Raw genomic sequence first — 23,497 nt, forward strand, 5'->3', positions numbered from 1 at the left:
CCGCACAGCAAAAAAAATAATAATAATAATAATTAACAAAGATAAAAGCCACAGAACAGGAGAAGATATTTGCAAACTACCCATCTGACAAGAGATTAATAACCAGAATATATAAGGAGCTCAAACAACTCTGTAGGAAAAAAAACCTAATAATCCTTTTTTTAAAAAATGGCCAAAAAATCTGAATAGACATTTCTCAAAAGAAAACAGGTGTATGAAAAGGTGCTCAACATCATTGCCCATCAGAGAAATGCAAATCAAAACTGCAATGAGATATTATCTCACCCCAGGTAGAATGGCTTTTATCTAATGTCTGGCAATAACAAATGCTGACAAGGATGGAGAAAAAATGAAAGCCTCATACACTGTTAGCGGGAATATAAATTAGTAGAACCACTGTGGAGAACAGTTTGGAGGTTCCTCAAAAAACTAAAAATAGAGCTACTGTACTATCCAGCAATCCCACTGCTGGGTATATACCCCAAATAAAAGAAATTGACATATCAAAGAATACCTGTACTCTCAAGTTTGTTGTAGCACTGTTCACAATAGCCAAAATTTGGAAGCAATGTAAGTGTTCATCAACAGATGACTGAATAAAGAAAATGTGGTTCATATACACAGTGGAGCACTAATCAGCCATAAAGAAGAATGAGATTCTGTTTTTTGCAACAAAATGGATGGAACTGGAGGTCATTTTGTTAAGTGAACTAAGCTAGACAGAGAAGGACAAACCTTACATGTTCTCACTGATTTGTGGAAGGTAAAAAGGAAAGTAGTTGAACTCATGGAGGTAAGAGTAGAAGGTTGGTTAACAGAGATTGGGAAAGGTAGTCAGGAAGTGTGGGGGAAGTAGCGATGGTTAATCTGTGCGAAAACATTGTTAGAAAGAATGAATAAGACCTAGTATTTGCTAGCACAACTGTGTGACTGTAGTCAAAAATAATTTGATTGTACATTTTAAAATAACTAAAATAGTACAATTGGATCATTTGTAACACAAAAGATCGATACCTGAGGTGATGGGTACCCCATTTACTCTGATGTGACTATTATGCATTGCATGCCTGTTTTGAAATATCTCCTGTATTTCCTTCCTGTGCGAGGCCAGCTGAGGGCACTTGCTCTCGTTGTTTCTGTTCCTGGGTTAACAATCAAGATGGTACATGCTGATGCCTTTTCTCATCCTTTGAGTCACAATGAAGTTGTTAGTTTAATTTTCTGTTTGACAATATTTGGTTCAGTAACATACTTTAGTAACAAATGGATGGTAGATGCAATTGATCCAACAAGAAAGCAAAAAGCAGGAGCTCAGAAACAGGCAGAAAAACTAATGAAGCTAATTGGTGTGAAAAATGTGAAGCTCTCAGAATATGAAATGAGTGTTGCTGCTCATCTGGTAGACCATCTTTTTTTTTTTTTTTTTTTTGAGACAGAGTCTTGCTCTGTCACCAGGCTGGAGTGCAATGGCACAATCTCGGCTCACTGCAACCTCTGCCTCCCGGGTTCAAGTGATTCTCCTGCCTCAGCCTCCTGAGTAGCTGGGATTACAGATGCGCGCCACCACGCCCAGCTAATTTTTTATTTTTGGTAGAGATGGGGTTTCACCATGTTGGCCAGGATGGTCTTGATCTCTTGACCTCATGATCCACCCACCTCGGCCTCCCAAAGTGCTGGGATTACAGGCATGAGACACCACACCCAGCCTAGTAGACCCTCTTAATATGCATGTTACTTGGAAGTGATATAGCAGGTTTAGATTAGGTCATTACAGATCTGAAAGACACAGTCATCTTACCTATCAAAAAGAAATATTTGTTTGAGAATTCCAGGCTTCTGCAGCCTCCAAAAGGTGTTCTTTTCTATGGGCCTCCCCAGGCTGTGGTAAAACGTTGATTCCCAAGGCCACAGCCAAAGAAGCAGGCTGTCGATTTATTAACCTTGAGCCTTCAACACTGACCAATAAGTGGTACGGAGAATCTCAAACACTGGCTGCTGCTGTCTTCTCCCTTGCCATAAAGCTACAACTGTCCATCATCATTATAGATGAAATAGACTCCTTTCTACGAAACCGTTCAAGTTCTGGCCATGAAGCTACAGCCATGATGAAAGCTCAGTTTATGAGTCTCTGGGATGGATTGGATACTGATCACAGCTGCCAGGTCATAGTAATGGGAGCTACCATTCATCCTCAGGACCTTGACACGGCTATAATGAGAAGAATCCCTACAAGATTTCATATCAACCAGCCTGCTTTAAAACAGAAAGAAGCAATCCTGAAACTCATCTTGAAAAATGAAAATGTGGATAGGCATGCAGACCTGCTAGAAGTTGCCCAGGAAACTGATGCGTTTTCAGGAAGGGACCTAAATGCGATGTGTTGAGATACTGCCCTTCTCTGTGTTAGAGAATGTTAATTCTACATCAGAAGAAAGCCATGACGAAAATGAAATTCGGCCTGTTCAACAGCAGGACCTGCATCGGGCAATTGAAAAGATGAAGAAATCAAAGGATGCAGCATTTCAGAATGTTTTAACACACGTTTGTTTAGATTAAGAGTGAAGATCATTTGTGCAGTTTAGTGATCTAGTTTGGTGTGTCCTCTTATCCGTTAGTGGAATTAGAATGGAAAGAGTGCTCTTTAAACAATGAGGGCGTTCAGTGTTTATGGTTTTGTACTCTGAATTCTAAGTTGTTGAGATACAGTTGTTATATAAGTGGCATTACTGTTTGTCAGAAATCATGAGGAGGAACAATTTAATCCAGCCTGAACGTGGGTGCTTGTGTTTGAGCTCTTTAGCCATATGTCGTACAGCCTTATAGAATCTAAGCTGGTCTTACAGTCATAAATGATTCATTGGGTCATTAGTGAGAAATAGGGATGTGGTTAGGCACTGTTTCCTTGACATGTGAGTATGTGTTTCTGTGTGTGCACATATGTGTGTATATTAAATGTGTATATCCACACATTTTATATGGACATTCTGTAGATATGTTTGAATACAGAAATTTTTTTTACCCTAACTACTGAATCCAGAAGTACCAAATAATATACAGTAAAATTAAGATTTAAGGTTGTGTCAAAAAGGTACAGTGATTCCGCCATTTCCATTTGTCATTTGTTTCAACCTTTTTTAAGTTGAGTGTTTTTCTTTCTGCAGTTGATTAATTGGATCCTCCACCTTGCATGTATACATCTTGCATATATATACATGGTCTCAATTATTAGATTTGTCAGGATAATCAAATAAAAATATTAGGTCAGTGATCAGCATTGAATGGCTGTTAGACAGTCATGTCAGTCAACACTGATTTCACCTCCTTCTGTAAGCATACTGAGTAAAAACTTTTTTTTTTAAGTTTAAATTGATTTACATGAAAGTGGATTAAAAGGCCTTTCAAAAGAACGGGTTTGAAAAACCTCAGTCCCCTTTAATACACGTACATTTCTTTCCTTTCTTCATTTAATGTAACATATGTCTGTTGTAACTACATTTCTTAAATATTATTTTAAGGTTATATGTTCTTTAATTATGGTCCAACATAATTTGGTCACCAAAAATGAAATAATAGTTTAAAACAAGTAGCTGTTACTAAGTTTGCTAAAAATACTCATTTTGTAATTAATTTTTAAAGTTTTCTTAGTATATTATAAATTGTTCCCTGGTCAGGTACAAATGTACACATCAAAATGCCCATATTGTATCTATCATTTGATGTGAATTATATGTGAAATTTTTCTTGTTCAAAATTTTACTAACCAGAATTCTGTTATAGGCACTTAAACATGCAGCATGAGGAAAATGGAACAACATAATCTTGAGGTGCCTTCTGAATCATCAGATTAAATTATGCTTCATATGTTTTGTTTTACTGTATTTCTTTAAAAACTCTCAATCTTTATTCATGTGTTACTGGATTAATTTATTGATAATGTCTCACAAGAATCTATTAGATCATTTATTCTTCAGTTGTACTTTGAATGGTGGGGTGGAAGTTTCAGGTGAACACTGCGGATAACAAAAGCAAGTTGTGGAAGATTGTGAAGAGGATGAAAAAATGAATAAAAGATACAAAAAAATGAAAAAAAATTGTCCCATTTTTAATAACTATATTACACTATTATTTTATAAGTGTGTAACAAAGGGGTCCCTCTTTAAAAAAAGAAATATCTCATGTAACCCATAATACATACACTGTCTCTGTACCCACAAAAATTAAAAAATAGCTCCCTAATAAATAAATAAATAAAAGAAATCCTCATCTGTCACCTACTACCCACCAAAATTTTCAATAAGTACAACTATTTGTTTGGTGAATGAAATAGTAATATTTTCCCTCTGGACCAGGTGTTTTAATGCTGTCAGCTGCTAAAGATGGAAATCAGCAAAGAAGGAAACAAGCTAGGCCACTACTCACTCCTTCTCCTTAGCCCATGGAGATATATTGCACAAAGCCAGCTATTGATTGCTACCATTAGTCGGCCAGGCAAACCAGCAATAATTGCTTTAGCAATTTTGTTCATGAACATTTCCTGTTAATTTCCCAAGAGTAAAACCAGCTCCTCCCCCTCTTTTAACAAAAAGTCAGAGAGCAGGTGGAAATTATCATACTCATAAATGCAAAAAAAGTATTATTTACTCGGTTTGGGGTAGTGAAGAATGCAAAGCAAAAGATGAAGTATTTCAAGGTTTTAAAAGATTTTAATCAACCACATGTATCAGTAAGTAAAGCAAAGACCAAAATTGAAAAATATATTTGAGTTTTGATTTATGGAAACTCTTCACCATTCCACTTAAAAAATAAGTAATATCCCTTCAGGGTTTGGTACATTCCAAGATGTCTAACTTTCTAATTATTTAGACAAAAGAACAATGGTTTAGCTCACTAATTTTCACTGCTTCTTATATCCCAAATCTTTTTTTTTTTTTTTTTTTTGAGAGAGAGAGAGAATTTTCCTTTGTTCTGAAGTACATCCTTTCAAACATCCTTTAGTGGTGGTCTCATGTGATCGGCTTCTTGATTTTGTCTGCCTAAATATGTCTATTATTTTATAAATGTGTTTATAAAATAAGTGTTTAATTTTGTGTGTCAACTTGGCTAGGTCATGACACCCAGATATTTGGTCAAACACATCTGGATATTGCTGAGAAGTGATTTTTTTAGATGAGATTGACATTTAAATCAGTGGACTTTGAGTAAAGTAGATTACTCTCCATAATGTGGGTGGCCTTATCCAGTCAGTCGAAGGCCTTAATCCATTTATGCCAGAGGTTGCAAATTTTTTGTGTGAAAAATCAGACCTTGGCAATGACCTTGAGCAGTAGGATATAAATAAATCCCACAAACTTAGCGTTCCAATACGTAACACTAGGCATAAATGCCTTAAAGAAAGGACTGATGTCCCCTGAAGAAGAGAGAATTCTGCCTCCAGATTGCTTTACAACTTGCACTGGAACATCAGCTGTTCTCTAGGTCTCAAGTCTGCTGCTCTAACCTACAAATTTTGGACATGCCAATCTCCACAGTCACATGGGCCAATTCCTTAGTTTCTCTGGAGAATCCTGACTAATGTATGCAATGTCTTTATTTCATCCTCATTCTTAAAGGATATTTTCATCAGGTATGCTATTTTAGGTTGATGGTTATTTTCCTAGTGCATTGAAGTTATTATTTCACAGGTTTAGTCTTCTATTGTTTCTGTTAAGAAACAGCAGTCTAATTGGGTTTGTTGTTGTTGTTGTTGTTTTCTTTGAAGGTAGTCTGTATTTTTTAATGGGTACTTTTATGAAATTTTTTTTTTTTGCTTTTGGTGGACTGTGGTTTCACTAGATGTGTGCATGGGTAGATTTCTTTTTTATTTTGCTATTTGAGATTTACTGGGCTTGAATTTGTGAATTAGTGTCTTTCAACAGTTCTGGGATGTTCTTAGCCATTGTATTGTCAGATATTGCTTCTTCTCCATTTTCTCTCTCTTCTCTTTCTGAAAGTTCAAACAGATGATTGTTAGATCTCACTCTGTCCTTCCTATGCCTTAATCTCTATTTTGTTTTCTATTAGTTCCCTCTTCAGCTGTATTTCTTTTTTTTTTAATTAATAGATTTGTTTGTTTGTTTGTTAGAGACAGGGTCTTGCACTGCTGCCTAGGCTAGAGTGCAGTGGTGCAATCATGGCTCACTGCAGCCTCACTCAACTTCCCAGTCTCAAGCCATCCTCCTACCTCAGCCTCTGTTCCATTAATCTATTTGTCATTTTCCAGCAACACCACACCCTCCTGATCACCATAGCTTTATGGTAAGTCTTTTATTTATTTACTTATTCATATATTTATTCTATTTTATTTGAAATCTTTTATTAAAATATAATGTACACACAGAAAAGTACATAAATCAGTGAATCTTCCAAAACTCAATATAATATATAGCCAGCACCCAGATCAAGGACCAGAACATTTTACCAGCCCCAAGGATCTTCCTCATGTGTTCTCTCCCAGTCCTTACCTCCACCAAGGGCAATCAGGATCACAGCTTCTCTCACTAAAGAGCAATTTTACCTGTCTCTGAACTTCTAGAAATTTAATTATTTATATATGTACTCTGGTATGTTTGGCTTCTTTCCTTTTCTAATTACAGAAATAATTTAACCTAGAAAAAAATCCAATACTTAGAATTTATCATCAAAGGAAGTTAAACATTACATTAAGTACACAGGTTTTTTTAAACTTGTATTTTAGGTTCAGGGGTACATGTGCAGGTTGGTTATATAAATTGCATGTTGCAGAGGCTTGGTGTACCCCTTATTTTGTCACCCGGATAAAGAGTTCTGCTAACAACCCTGCATTTTTGTCCTTCATTCACTCCTGAATTGATTATTCTTCTTACTTGTTGGATTATTTATGGGATAAAGAAGTTCTTTCTTTCAGATTAAAAGTATGTTATCCAGTATTTCTAATGGTTTTCAGATTAGTAGAAAAAGGTAACTACCAGTTTGCCAGAGGATTGTACCCAAATGCTCTGTGGGCCCTTAGCTCCACCTGGAGCATCTATGGCCACAGCCACGGCACCTGCACCCTCGGCAAGCTGGCCACTCCTCCCTGGAGTAGACCGTGTGGGAGCACTCTGTGTCCCTGCCCAGGAGGTCTTGAGATGGACTGATGAAAACTGAAAGTCATATTTGCCATGTGCTGAGGTTAAGGTGGATACTAGGGTGACTGTGGAAAGGCAGATGGGAGTGAGGGATGTTGGTGAGGATCTGCTTGGTGATGACATCACCATAGTCTAGTTGTAACGTTGCCTACAGTACAGCTTGGAGTGCTCTTCCACAATGCAGGCGTCCACATCACTGATGAAGGTCTTACACCCTATGCATTCAGGAATGGGATTGGGATGGGAGAGTAGGTTTGGCTGGTTTGGGGATGAGGAGACCCAGCCCTGAGAGTTCACCCTCAGTACCTGCGAATGCCTGGGGAGGAAACTGTGATATTTATTTTTGACTTGAGTGTTTATATTCTATTTCTTTTAAAATGGTATCTGTTATTCTTATGTTACTTCTAGGTTAACCTTGGGTTATAAAATGGTTTTTCTTTTATTTCTACTTCTCTCGAGTTATTTAATTCATTTATAAGATTTTCTAGTTTTGATGTATGTTTTCCTTTATGCCTTATGTTTTTTTTTAATGACTGTTTTGAAGTAGACAGTTCCAATTTGTATCTGTTATGTTAATACATCTTTCTGGTATAATTTCATTGTCTTTAGGAGACATGATTTACTATTTGTTCTTTCTTTTCTCATAATTTTTCATGAGACTTGAGAGATTTAAAAACATGGCTGCAGCTCTACAATCATCCTCTTTATATCTTAAGCAGATAATTCATACAATAAGCATTCTAAGTACCTTGAGTTGCAGAAATTGTTTTCTTGAATTGGACACAGGTTGATAATAGCTGCTATATATTAAAGTTCTCATGCTGCCTCTCCTTGTAGATTCATGCCTTGGTACTTTCTGCTTTTAAAGAAACTTTCTCTTATATTTAATATCACGTCACAAATAAACTTGATGATTTAAGGCTTTAATTTATTTTGTATGTATCCGAACCTATTAGAAATAATACTAGGAGCACGAATTCCATGTTAAAACACCTCCGGTTACTTATTGCAAAAAGTTCTCCCCTCATTTTGGAGCAACTTTACATGTCTTTCTCCAAGCTATATATCTTTGTTAAAATTACATTGGTCATGTCACTAAATAATGCTTGGTACCTAAACAAATAAAAGAATTTAAGTGGAAAATATAGATATTATTTTGAAAACATTTCAAAACAATGAAAGTGTGATGGATTTCCCCTCTCATTTTGAGGACAATTTTAGCCTTAGATGGAATCTTCTTAAGTGTTGTTCAAGTAAGATGCATTGTTTCTAGTCTTTTTTTGTTATTGTTCTTTTTTGAGATGGAGTCTCGCTCTGTCACCCGGGCTGGAGTGCAGTGGTGCGATCTAGGCTCACTACAAGCTCCGCCTCCCAGGTTCACACCATTCTCCTGCCTCAGCCTCCCGAGTAGCTGAGACTAAAGGAGTGCACCACCATGCCTGGCTAATTTTTTGTATTTTCAGCAGAGACAGGGTTTCACCATTTTAGCCAGGATGGTTTCAATCTCCTGACCTCGTGACCCGCCCGCCTCGGCCTCCCAAAGTGCTGGGATTACAGGTGTGCGCCACCGCACCCAGCTGTTTCTAGTCTTAATGATAATTATGACAGAATGAGAGTTATTTTTAATGGTAAACATTTGCTTTTTAGAGATATTTCTATATTTATTTCTGTGCTCCTAAGTTTTATTCTAAAACTCATTTACATAAAATATGCTTATCTTAAAAAATGTATTTATCTCTTTTTTACCCTCTTTCCCCACTCAAAAGACAAATTTATATCTACAGTCTCAGACTTACGTAAAAACAAGATATCACTGAAATTTTGTAATAGCTGAAATTCATGAAGTCTTGAAAGGTAAAACGAATGTCTTTACTTTTACACATTTATGTTGTCAGTAATCCACAGCGAGGTAACAGGGAATAAAAATGTCATAGAGCAAACTACCTCCAGTTGTATTGTTTTAACAAAATTCTGGCTGATTATCAGTTGTGCAGGTTTGTCTACTTTAGCAAAGTTCTGTTTATTGACTTTTCATCAAATATTTTTAAATGCTACATCATATTCCTTTGCCCATATACCTCAGAGACCTCCTTTCTTAGCCTGCCTATTAATGACAATTATCTTTTTTAAAATCAATTTTACTAAATGTAGTTACATACAATAAATGCAACCATTTAAAGTATTCAGTTTGAACCACTTTGACAGACCCCCCACACCAGTGCAACCACTACCAATTCAAGATTTGTTATCTATCTTCATGCTAATACCATGTTTTCTTGATGACTACATAGGTGTTGTATTAAACTTCAAATTCAAATAAGATAAAAATGCAATTTTATTCTTACATTTCAAAATTGTTTTGGCTGTGCAGGGTCCTTCAAATTTATATATTAATTTTAGAACCATCTTGTCTGCCAAGTTTATCAATAAAGACTGCTGGCATTTTTATTGCATTAAATTTGTAGCTCCCTTGGGAGAATTGACATGAAAATATTGATTCTTCTAGTCTTTAAACTGTTATATCTTTCCATTTATTTAGCTGTTCTTGAATTTTTATCAGCAATGTTATAAAACTTCAAGATATGAGTCTTATACATATGTTAAATTCATTCCTAGTTAGTTTATGTTTTGATGATGTTGTAAATAAAATTTTAAAAACTTACCTTTTTCTATTATTTATTGCTAGTAAATAAAAATACAATTGATATTTAAATATTGATCCTGAATCTTGTGACTTTTCTAATTTATCAGTTCTAATACAGTTTTGGTAGGTTATTTAGGATTTTCTACATATACAATCATGTTTCCTGTGAATAATACAATTTTATTTCTTTTCTAATTTATATGTCTTTTATTTTAAAAAACTTTATTCTCTTTTTCTTCCTCCCTTATTGAACACACTAAAATCCCCCATACTGAATGGAAATGGTAAGAGTGGACATCCTTGCTTTGTTTTGATGTTTGGAAGAAAGCATTCAGTCTTTCACCATTAAGCATGACCTTACCTAAAAATTTTTTATAGTTGCCCTTCACCAGGCCAAGAAGGATTTACTGGGTTTCTAATTTTTTTAATTAAAAAAATATAATAAATGAGTGTTGGATTTAGTTAAATGCCTTTTATGCTATATTAAAAGAATTATGATTATTTTTATACTTTATAAATGTGATGTCACATTACTTGATTTTTCAAATATTAAATTAACCTTTTATTACTCATAGGATGTCAGAGCCTTTCAAGAGTATACTACAATTCTTGCTTTAAATTTTTGTTATTGTTGTTATACGTTTTACTTACACGTATATCACAAACCTGTAAAACATTTTTATGTTTTTTAAAGGAAATTTAAAGTCTTTTATATGTACTCATTTATTATCTGTTATTTTTGGCATTCTTTTCCTTGTGTAGATCTGAGCTTTCACCTGGTATCATTTCCTTTCCATCTGAAGAACTTGCTTTCCTTGGTAATTAAAGTCTGCTAGTGATTAATTTTTTAAAAATTGTTCTATAAAAATGTGTTTATTTTACCTTCATTTTTTACAATTTTTCATTGTTGGGAAATACACAGAATATTTACCATCTTAACTATTTTTAAGTGAATCATTTGGTGGTACTAAGTACGTTCATATTATTGTGCAACCATCACTACCCATCCATCTCCAGAACTCTTTTCATCTTGCAAAACTGAAACTTCATACCCATTAAACAATTACTTCTCATTCCCTTCTACCCCCAACCTTTGGCAATAACCATCTACTTTCTGTCTGTCATTTTGACTACCCTGAGTAGCTTATATAAATGTAATCATACAGTATTTGCCCTTTTGTGGCTGGCTTATTTCACTTAGCATAGTGTCTTCTAGGTTCATCTATGTTGTAGCATATGTCAGAATTTTCTTTCTTTTTTAAGGCTTAGTGGCAAGGAAGGACTTACTTCTGTCATTTTGCTATTTGTTTTCTATATGTCTTATAGCATTTTTGTCTAACATTTCCTACATTACTTTCTTCTTTGGGGACCTGAAAGACTCCCTTTAGCATGTTTTGCACTGATCCTTTTCATTGGGAGAATACTTTAGTGGATATAGAATTCTCAGTTGATAAACTCACTCTCCACCCTAGTACTGTAAACATATGTTTCCATCCTTTTATGATCTGCATTGTTTCTGATGAAAGTCAATAATAATTCCTATATTTGTTCCTCTGAGTGTGTAGTATAAATATTTTTTGGCTGGCTTTAAGATTATTCTTCTTTATTACTAGTTTTACACAATTTGTTTATGCTGTGATTTGGGTGGTTTTCTTTGTGTTTATCTTGCTTGAGGTTCATTGAGGTTCCTGAATCTATAGGTTAATATTTTCCATCATATCTGGAAAAATCTTATCAATTATTTATTCAAATTTTTTCTCTGCCCAATTCCTCTCTTCCTGGGACTCTTTTCCTACTTATAATAAATTTCTCATTTTCATCCAAGACATTACTGTGACTGTTCCTTTTCTTCCAGCCCTTTTCCTTCCTGTGCTTCAATCTGGAAACTTTCATTTGACTTTTCTTCAAGGTTATTGATCTTTCTCTCTGTAATCCTTGCATAATAATTTAATTTTCTGTCATTTTGGGTCTGTTTCTGTTGAAAAAACTCCTTTTCCATATGTTTCTTACGGGCTACAGTGTAGATAGTGACCCAAGACAGTAAACTGCAGTGATTATGTTGCTTACCTGATTTTTCCCCTACTCTTACAAATTATAGTTCCTATTTCTTAATGCTGAAAAAAGTGTTTCATTCATTTTGCCCACTTTTCTATTTATTTAAGGTGGAGTGATTAGTCTAGTTTATCATAACTTATACTGAAAGTCCTGACAGTTATCTTTTAATTTTGATGTCTTAGAATGTTTGTTTCTTTTTTATGTCATGTGGAAAAGTAATGGAAGTAAAGCCCAAAGTCTGGTTGAGCTGGAGTTAAGCACTGATTTAACATGGGTAGCCAGTTACATATGATGCTCTAAAGATGGCTCCCATCATTTGCTTCCTAGGTTTGAGTTTTGCTAGAGTCTCCATCATTCCCCTTAGCATTTCTTTTAGAGAATCAGATCATCATACCTATTTTCCATTTATCAAAAGCCTCACTTGTCCTTCTTTAGACTGCTTGTGTCTACTCGTTCGATTTCATTTTCACTGCCAAAATTATCTGGGGTTGTCTGTAATTATCTCAGCTCTTCGTGATCTCTTCTCCTCATCCGCATTGTTGCTTCAATAGATACCTAAGAACACTGGACTTTGATTCATAACATTGAAATGTGCATCACAGCGTAACCAAATCGCTATGACTGCTTGGGAATCTCTCATAACTTCTCTGAACATACATGTGGAATCAGCATGAGAATACAAACTCTTCTTGTCTCATAGATTTGACAAAGGCAAAGCACAAATGTAAAGTTTAGAGCATGTTATCTTTGTACTAACTCATGTAATAGGCTCTCAAATAATTTTTTTACCATCTGCGCTTTTTCATTAGAAAGTTATTTTGTGATGTGTCATACATAACTTAAACATTGTTTCTTACCTCGTAAAATTGATTTAAAAATTGGCTAGATGACACTGAACAGAATGTCAACCCTCTGTGACTCATCTGGAACTCAATGCACATTTCACATTCTTTACAGAAGATTTCCACACATAGCCTAGGTTTGCTCAGTGGGTGGGCTTTCAGGAGCATGAAGGTTTTTAAATTCAGGACCTCTGATTTATAGTGGGTCTTTATTCCAAAGACTTTCTTTAAATTTAGTTTTTTGAGAACTGAGGGATTGAGAACATGTTTTTCAAATGATGTGTTCATTTAAATTGCAGGTAGATCAGCCCACAAGGCTCTTCTCATACATAATGTAGCTGTACTATATGGATTAACTGATACAAATAAACTAGAATTTGTGTCAGAGATATTTAAGCTGTGAAGTTGAATTATAGTTTTAGCTTAAATACCTAAACCAGAGGTATCTCTGACAGAAGTAATTTTCTAGGTCTGATTCACAGGTAAGTACTTGATTTTCAGCAGCATGTCTTTGTTGATGAGATTTTTTAGATTTTAGCTCTTGAACTCGCAACAAGGACATTGATTGTTTTCGTTTCATTCTGTATATACCCTGATATCTAAGGATGTTTTATTGGATATTCAATGAGGCCAGAGGCTTACCAGTGATGGCATTTTATGTTACATTCCTTGAATTTTCTAATCTGTACAATCATATATATATATAAGTGTGTGTATATTTCTTATATGTGCCCTATTGCACATAACATGCAGTATAAATATGTCATATATTAAGTGTAAGTTGAATAATTAAGTAAACTTGTGTAATATACCAGCTTATCTCTATCACACATGTTATTTCTCTCTGTCGCTTCATTTTTTTCCTCCTCATTCACTTCCATCAGCCTAAATCTTGAAAAGTGAAGCAAGGCTTATTTTGCTCTGTCTGCTCTTTTTGGTCTGTTCTTTAGAACAGGATACTTGCTTTTGAAAACTGACACTTCAGACCATTGCAGTTTATTCTTCATAGCCATACTTTTGAATAGGAAAAAATATGCTTCCCTTGGCATGCTGAGGCTTTTGTGAAGTGGAGAAGACTAGCATGGAGTGAGTCTGTTTTGATAACTATGGGGAGTTGGTTGGAGAGAAAACTGAAACACTTACTAAACCTAAGGTGCCACTCCACGGGGACGAATAGTGATGTAGATTACTGCTAGCAGTTTTAGTGTCATCAGATAGGATTTTCCTGGTGATTGTCGGAATTGCAGTCTGATGAATGAAACACAGAGAATAGTAAAAACAACTTACTAGAGCTCACTAACCACAAAAACCATATATTTTTGTTTCTTCCATCAAACCCAAGAGTCCCAACCTATTTATGTTTTTGTTTTCTGACTGCTGTTTCAAGGTAATTGATGCCTACAAAAAGGTGGATCCACTACTTGTTATTTTACTGATAGAGTTTTCTGTTCTGCTTCAGTCTTCCTTCGCTCCTAACCAACTATTTAATTCCATGCCTCCCATCTTCTGTATCCTAGGTCAGCTGTGCTAACTTGATCTGTGAAAATAGGCTGTGGATGGTCCTTGCCCTTCTGGACTAACTTGTGCTGGCATGTTGTTTATAGTCATTAGAAATACTGTAAAAGCATGCACGGATATTCTAAATTCTATCTTCTAGCATTTGAGAATTTTGTCCAAGACAATATCCTGACAAAACACTTCAACAACAGAACAAGAGAAGGGAAATAGAATCCTGGAACCAGTAAGGATTTCTGCAGAGTTACAGCATCTGTACATAGCTCAATATTAAAATATTAAAATTAAAATACTGTAACTTAGCAAGCTAATAGATAAAAAGAGAAAATGCATATAATTATCTCTTTATAGCTAGATGAAATTTGATGAAATTCACTCTCTATTCTTGTTAAGAACTCTTAATGCACTGCAATGTATTTACATAAAATATCCTGAAAATAAAAATATAATTATTATTTCATATTTTTAAAAGAACTGCATCTAGGACATCTAGAATCATTCCTTTTCATTTTGGAGCAAGAGGAACACGTTCATTATGACATTGTTTTTTAATGAAGTCTAAAGTAATAAATTAGAGAAGGAAATAAAGGGTATAAAGTTACAAAAGAGAAGGGAAAATAAATATTTGCAGTTTAATATAGTTATATGAATTACAAACTCAAGTTGATGATCTGAAACTCTCATAAAATAATAAGAAAATTCCATGAGGCAGCAGAGTACATTAAGAAAAAAAGGAATAGCTTTCTCATATACAAAATAAAAACAAGATAGAAAAATATAATTAAAGGGAAGCGCTTACTGACCATAGCCACAAAAAGGTGAAATACACAAAAATAAACTTAATAAGAAATGTAAAACACATAAATAAATTAAAATTGAGAATACTACCAAGGTACTCAAGAAGACTTAAATTTAAATGCATTCCCCCTTTTTGGACGTGAAAACTTAATATCATTTTAATGTTTATTCTCTCCCAATAAATCTATATGTTTAATATGCTCCTCAATAATTACAGTAAGATGACTTTTAAATGAACTACACTGATTCTAATATTGGTCATTACAAAAATTCTGAAAAACAGTGAAGTTATTGTTTTTTGAATGTACCCTCCAAGGGGATGAGTATTTAGTCCTACAAGATATTAAACGTATTGTTATAATATAGTAATTTCAAAGTTGATACCAGCACTTACATAAGTAACATATGATTTAATAAAACAGAGTAAAATGTCCAGAAAATAGCTCGGTAAGTTTGTGAATTTGGTATGTGTTAAAGGTGACATTGAAAAATTAGTGAAAAAACATGAATTATTCAATAAATGATGCTAGAAAAACTGCATAGCCATCTGGAAAAAAATAATATTGTTTCCTACCATCATTTCATATGAAGCAAAGATTTTAGTGTAAAAGAATTATCCATAAAAGTATGAAAATAAAACACAGCAAACATTTAAAAAGTAATTTTGGAATAAAACATTTCTAAATGTCATACAAAGCCCAGAAGCCATAAAAAAAGATTCATAAACTTGACTAAAAATAGAACATTTGCATGGCAGAAATAACCATAAATAAAATACAAGAAATTTAGAAAAATGTTTATAATACATATCATAGGCAAAAGGCTAATTTCTTTAATAAAGACTTTCTATTCATCAATGAGAAAATAATAAATGATCCAATAGAAATAAGAGCAAAGGTCATAAATAGTTTAGAGAAAGAAATTACAAGTGACTTTCAAACTGATGAATAAATAACTTGGTACATTCAAAATGGAAGATAAATATAAATTAAAACCACAATTAGTTAGATAAAAATGCTATTAGATTAGCAAAGATAAAATGTTAGATAATGCAAACTTGTATTTGTGTATTATATGGGTCAATAATAGAATTAATAATGATATTTGACATGTTTTGAGTGTTTACTTTTTGTCAGGTACTGTTCTAAGAGCTTTACAAGTATTTATTAACTAATTCATCACAACGATCCTATAAAGCAAGAACAATTATTATTCCTATTTTCAGATGGCAAAATTGAGGTCTGGAAAGATAAGTAACTTGTTCAGTTACACATAAAGTAATTGGCAGAAGTAGAAAGTGAACACAGGAGATCAGCTAAAAGACATAAAAGCAGCTTATACTCAGCTGTGGTTGTTCTGTAATAAAAAGTACAAATACAGTCCCTTTAATACTGAAATTCCACATTCAGAGTTCTATCATATAGATTTACTCAGACATTTACAAAATGATGAATATACATTTATTGCAACCCTTTCCGCAATAGCAGTAGATTGGAAATCAAAGTTCATTACCAAGAACTGATTATATATACTGTGGTACAGCCATACAACGCATCCTAAGCAGGTGAAACCAAATGAAAGTTTTCAATTTCTTCATCTGTAAGTATATTATCATTTGTGTACCAAAAAAGTATCATTGTATATCCATTATTTATGTGGTATATGTGTGTGTGTGTGTGTATGTGTGTGTACTCATGTTATATTAAAATATCTCTGAAAGGATACACAAGAAATTGGTAACAGCAATAGGCTGGTGCAACAGTACATTAAAAGTAATGGCAAAAACCGCAATTACTGTTGCACCAACCTAATAGCTGTCTTGGAGAGGAAAATTAAGGGTGGGAAGGGGGAAAAACTTACTTTATTCATTGTATATTCTTTAAGATATATTGCATATTCTTTAAGATTTCTTTATATTTTATACCATACGAATGTATTGTCCATTCAAAAATGAAATGCATTTATTAAATTTTTTTATATCATTTTGTTTTTGGAAGTGGCTTCACCAATATTCTGAAACCCTTTCTCTACAGGCAGGTATCTATGTGCCCTTGTTTGGCAATAGCTACCTCTAATGACACCAGGTGTGATGGGAATGTGTTGTATCTGCAAATGGTGTTGAGGCAGATCCAAGGTGGACATCACTGAGCTGGATTTCTTTCTGCTCACAGAAACATTTTCCACATTCTTAGAAGGGATATTTAAGTGCTGTTAGGGTTGCCTTCCCTTTTCTCATCTGTCTCCACTGCCTGTGTAAACACTTAGAGCTTGAACCATCTATTTGTCTAAACTGTTATGCCTGGGTCTCCTGAACACACATTCTCCAAACACCATTCTTATGCTCCATTCTGCACTTTGTCATTCACTGGTTTTGTTTTAATAGCCCAGAATCTTTATTATCTCTTTCCTCAAAACTATAGTCCCCAAGCATAGAACATCAGAATGCTTAGAGATTACCTAAATCAAACCATTTATTCTAAAGGGAAAGACATTAAGGCCCAGATTTGGGAAGGGACTTACCTTCTCAAACCTTCTTTGTTGCCCAGTGCTTGTGGCATCTTGTCTGTCTACCCAGCTACTCTGCAGACACTTCTGTCTTGGCTCCTTTCTGGATGACTTTGCTCTACTAGATGAAACATAGAGGAGCTCCCAATCATTCTATATGGAACTTTTAGAAGTATTTTGTGGCATAGAGATGTGATGAACTGAATAAGAAATTAAAATATAGCCAATGATGCAAATAAAGTTTTATTTTCTTATTCAGTCTAATTTCAGTTGTTAGGGACTTTCTTGATTTATGTTCGTATTTGTTACCTTTGAGCAATAAAGAGTAGCAGAAGTGTTCTGGAGAAATAGTTTTCCTCTGTTATCTTGCTATAAATGTTTCAATTGTAGTTCTTTTAGTATTTGTAATGAGGTGGAAGCTATGTTTTTGAGAAAAAGATGACAAGATTTTGGGCTATACAAACATGAGATTTGACATTGGCATTGGTATGTCATTTGTGCAGGTATAACATGTTTTCACATAAATTCGGACACATTCCAAGTAGTATGCTATACTCCAAGTAGCATTTTTCTTAGTCCGTTTGCTGTTGCTATAATGGAATACTCAGAGACTGGCTAGTTTATTTTTAAAAATAAATTGATTTTGGCCCATGGTTCTGGAGACTGAGAAGTTCAAGATCGGTGGCTGCATCTTCGTAATGTAATATGTATAATGTATAATGTTCATAATGATGGATGAACCATCATAACCTGGTGGAGAAGTGGACTGGGAAGTCTATATGTGCAAAAGGGGCAAAATGCAAGGGGTGGCCTTGCTTTGTAACAATTCCCTCTCCTGGTAACTAATCCAGTCTGGAGAGAGCTAAAACTCACTCACTTCCACAAGAATTAAACAACTTCTGTGAGAGCAGCATTAATCCATTTTAATGACTTAATCACTTCTTATAGGCCCCACCTCACAGCATTACCACATCAGGGACCAAATTTTCAACACATAAATTCTAGGGGACACAGTAAAAACCATAGCAGCATCCTTCTTCTCTGTTCTTACTGCAACAAATCCCACTCATTGCATTTAAAAATTCCCTGATGACTTATGGATCAATTAAAATTTTTAAATAGTCAACTCCTTTTTAACTTAAGTTTAGCTGGTCGATCATGATTAACAGATAAGTAAATGTTTTAAGTTAATGAAAAAATGACTGCATCTTATTATTGCCACATTGTGTTATGAATACGCTAGTGTGATTAATGAAGCAAGTGCTGTTTATAACACTGAAGTACATGGGCAAATGGTATTATCTTTGGTCCTGACAATCAACTACTTATTCCACAAATCGTCATTAAGGACTCTTATGTGCAAGGCACTATAGAAGCTGCTAAATGCTTCTTTGCTACTCTACTCATAATCATTTTATAGCATATATTTTCTATTATTGACTAAAACTAACTTCAGATTAATTAAAGGGTAAAATTTTTTTAAGTTAATGAAGAAGAAAATATTGCTGGAAATACCTCCAAATAGGAAGCACGTTCAGTCACGAAAATGAATACTCAATAGTTGACCAAACTAAATTACTATACTTGAAAATAATTACCTTGAGCCAAATTAAAAGGCAACGAATAAAAGAGGGGAAAAAGTCAAAACAAATGACTAGAAAAGATTTCATCAGAAACTTATATTTAATACCAATTCTACTGCTGTTATCTAGAATACTATAATATATGCCATTTCCAAATCAAGAGTAGTAAAAACAACCATTCCTAATAGTGATTACACTTTTAGAATCTGTGCAAGAAAAATAATTAGAGTAATTATTTGAAAATAAAACTATTTTTATGCAGTCCTCTACATGAAACTCTTAAATGGATTCAGGATAAAGACCAAACTCCTTATTTTGGTTTATGAGGCCCTAAACATTACGTCTGTTAAAAAATAAAAAATCCTGTTAAATCTCATTTGTAGTCACTGTTTCCTAGCACCTTTTCTCCTAGAGCATGTAGAAAGCCAAGCGTCTGTGTTCTCTCTTACCTCTGCCTTTGTTTCTGTGTCCAGAAAACCCCGATCCTTCTTGCCCTGTCCAGTCCAGGGCTAGAAAGAGCATCCTGTTGTTGCAAGTCCTCCAGTACCTCAAAACACTGGTTGGTTTTCTTCATTCTGTCCATACCTCTCTAATAGTTTCTTCACTAAAATTTCTTCAATTTCCAGGTGAGGTTGCCATACATTTCTTGCTACGATTCTAAATGATACAACACTCAAAATTCAAAATTAAGCAGTGTTAATATTTTGTGTAATGTTCTTATTTAAAAAGTTTTAAAATCAGCTTTATTAGATATGATCTATACACAATCAGATGCACCCATTTTGATCGTATAATTTGATGAATTTTGGCAAATGTATATGCCTGTCTAACCACCACTACGATTAAGAAAAAAACACATGTCCATTAACCCCCAAAAAGTTTCCTGCATCTTTTCTCTGTCAAGTTCCCATTCCTATCCCCAGGTAAAATCTAATGTGCTTTCTGTAACTACAGGTTAGATTTGTGTTCTAGAGTTTCATCTCAATGGAATCATATAATAGGTCCTCATTTGTGTTTACTTCTTTTGCTCAGCATAATATTTTAGAGTTTTATCCATATTGTAGCATTAATCAGTAAATCATTTTTATTGCCAAGTAGTGTTCAGTTGTATAGATAAATTACAATTTGTTTACTCATTTTCCTGCTGATGTACACTTTGGTTGTTTTAAGGTTTGGGCTTTTATAAATAAAGATACCATAAACATTCATGTACAAGTCTTCGTGTGGATATATATTTTTTATTTGGGGGGATAAACACCTAGGACAAAAATTAATGTGTTCTATGTCCTCTTTACAAGGAAATGTCATATTTCTCTTCAAAGGAGGGTACCATTTTATATTCACATCAGCAATATGTCAGATTTCTAGCTCCTTCATGTTCTCACCTAGCACTTATTTTCATTTTTAAAAATTTAGCAATTTTAATCTGTTGGTGGCATTTCATTGTGGTTTAATATGCACTTCCCTCATTACTAATAATGTTGAGCATTTTATCATGTGTTTAGTTATCCTTTTGCCCGTTTTTTTAAATTGGCTTTTGTTATTATTTAAGACATATATTCTGTATTCAAGTTCTCTGTCAGATATAAGCAATACAAATATTTTCTCTCAGTCCCCTGCCATTTTTATTATTATTATTATTATTATTATTATTATACTTTAGGTTTTATGGTACCTGTGTGCAATGTGCAGGTAAGTTACATATGTATACAGGTGCCATGCTGGTGCACTGTACCCACTAACTCGTCATCTAGCATTAGGTATATCTCCAATGCTATCCCTCCCCCCTCCCCCAACCCCACAACAGTCCCTGAAGTGTGATGTTCCCCTTCCTGTGTCCACGTGTTCTCATTGTTCAATTCCCACCTATGAGTGAGAATATGCGGTGTTAGGTTTTTTGTTCTTGCGATACTTTACTGAGAATGATGATTTCCAGTTTCATCCATGTCCCTACAAAGGACATGAACTCATCATTTTTTATGGCTGCATAGTATTCCATGGTGTGTATGTGCCACATTTTCTTAATCCAGTCTATCATTGTTGGACATTTGGGTTGGTTCCAAGTCTTTGCTATTGTGAATAATGCCGCAATAAACATACGTGTGCATGTGTCTTTATAGCAGCATGATTTATAGTCCTTTGGGTATATACCCAGTAATGGGATGGCTGGGTCAAATGGAATTTCTAGTTCTAGATCCCTGAGGAATCACCACACTGACTTCCACAAGGGTTGAACTAGTTTACAGTCCCACCAACAGTGTAAAAGTGTTCCTATTTCTCCACATCCTCTCCAGCACCTGTTGTTTCCTGACTTTTTAATGATTGCCATTCTAACTGGTGTGAGATGGTATCTCATTGTGGTTTTGATTTGCATTTCTCTGATGGCCAGTGATGGTAAGCATCTTTTCATGTGTTTTTTGGCTGCATAAATGTCTTCTTTTGAGAAGTGTCTGTTCATGTCCTTCGCCCACTTTTTGATGGGGTTGTTTGTTTCTTTCTTGTAAATTTGTTGGAGTTCATTGTAGATTCTGGATATTAGCCCTTTGTCAGACGAGTAGGTTGCGAAAATTTTCTCCCATTTTGTAGGTTGCCTGTTCACTCTGATGGTAGTTTCCTTTGCTGTGCAGAAGCTCTTTAGTTTAATTAGATCCCATTTGTCAATTTTGGCTTTTATTGCCATTGCTTTTGGTGTTTTAGACATGAAGTCCTTGCCCATGCCTATGTCCTGAATGGTAATGCCTAGGTTTTCTTCTAGGGTTTTTATGGTTTTAGGTCTAACATTTAAGTCTTTAATCCATCTTGAATTGATTTTTGTATAAGATGTAAGGAAGGGATCCAGTTTCAGCTTTCTCCATATAGCTAGCCAGTTTTCCCAGCACCATTTATTAAATAGGGAATCCTTTCCCCATTTCTTGTTTTTGTCAGGTTTGTCAAAGATCAGATAGTTGTAGATATGTGGCATTATTTCTGACGGCTCTGTTCTCTTCCATTGATCTATGTATCTGTTTTGGTACCAGTACCATGCTGTTTTGGTTACTGTAGCCTTGTAGTATAGTTTGAAGTCAGGTAGTGTGATGCCTCCAGCTTTCTTCTTTTGGCTTAGGATTGACTTGGCGATGCGGGCTCTTTTTTGGTTCCATATGAACTTTAAAGTAGTTTTTTCCAATTCTGTGAAGAAAGTCATTGGTAGCTTGATGGGGATGGCATTGAATCTGTAAATTACCTTGGGAAGGATGGCCATTTTCACGATATTGATTCTTCCTACCCAAGAGCATGGAATGTTCTTCCATTTGTTTGTATCCTCTTTTATTTCCTTGAGCAGTGGTTTGTAGTTCTCCTTGAAGAGGTCCTTCACATCCCTTGTAAGTTGGATTCCTAGGTATTTTATTCTCTTTGAAGCAATTGTGAATGAGAGTTCACTCATGATTTGGCTCTCTGTTTGTCTGTTATTGACGTATAAGAATGCTTGTGATTTTTGTACATTGATTTTGTATCCTGAGACTTTGCTGAAGTTGCTTATCAGCTTAAGGAGATTTTGGGCTGAGACAATGGGGTTTTCTAGATATACAATCATGTCATCTGCAAACAGGGACAATTTGACTTCCTCTTTTCCTAATTGAATACCCTTGATTTCCTTCTCCTGCCTAATTGCCCTGGCCAGAACTTCCAACACTATGTTGAATAGAAGTGGTGAGAGAGGGCATCCCTGTCTTGTGCCAGTTTTCAAAGGGAATGCTTCCAGTTTTTGCCCATTCAGTATGATATTGGCTGTGGGTTTGTCATAGATAGCTCTTATTATTTTGAGATACGTCCCATCAATACCTAATTTATTGAGAGTTTTTAGCATGAAGGGTTGTTGAATTTTGTCAAAGGCCTTTTCTGCATCTATTGAGATAATCATGTGGTTTTTGTCTTTGGTTCTGTTTATATGCTGGATTACATTTATTGATTTGCGTATATTGAACCAGCCTTGCATCCCAGGGATGAAGCCCGCTTGATCATGGTGGATAAGCTTTTTGATGTGCTGCTGGATTCGGTTTGCCAGTGTTTTATTGAGGATTTTTGCATCAATGTTCATCAAGGATATTGGTCTAAAATTCTCTTTTTTTGTTGTGTCTCTGCCAGGCTTTGGTATCAGGTTGATGCTGGCCTCATAAAATGAGTTAGGGAGGATTCCCTCTTTTTCTATTGATTGGAATAGTTTCAGAAGGAATGGTACCAGCTCCTCCTTGTACCTCTGGTAGAATTCGGCTGTGAATCCATCTGGTCCTGGACTTTTTTTGGTTGGTAAGCTATTGATTATTGCCACAATTTCAGCTCCTGTTATTGGTCTATTCAGAGATTCAACTTCTTCATGGTTTAGTCTTGGGAGGGTGTGTGTGTTGAGGAATTTATCCATTTCTTCTAGAT

The 23,497-nt window shown here is 34.8% G+C and overlaps 1 pseudogene; it reads left to right on the forward strand.

Moving 5' to 3' along the window:
* Positions 1–1,153: 1,153 nt before the first annotated feature.
* Positions 1,154–2,601, forward strand: LOC129018760 (outer mitochondrial transmembrane helix translocase-like; annotated as a pseudogene).
* The last annotated feature ends 20,896 nt before the right edge of the window (positions 2,602–23,497 follow it).

Source organism: Pongo pygmaeus, chromosome 17, assembly GCF_028885625.2.
Source record: "Pongo pygmaeus isolate AG05252 chromosome 17, NHGRI_mPonPyg2-v2.0_pri, whole genome shotgun sequence".
In the NCBI taxonomy this organism is placed as follows: domain Eukaryota; kingdom Metazoa; phylum Chordata; class Mammalia; order Primates; family Hominidae; genus Pongo; species Pongo pygmaeus.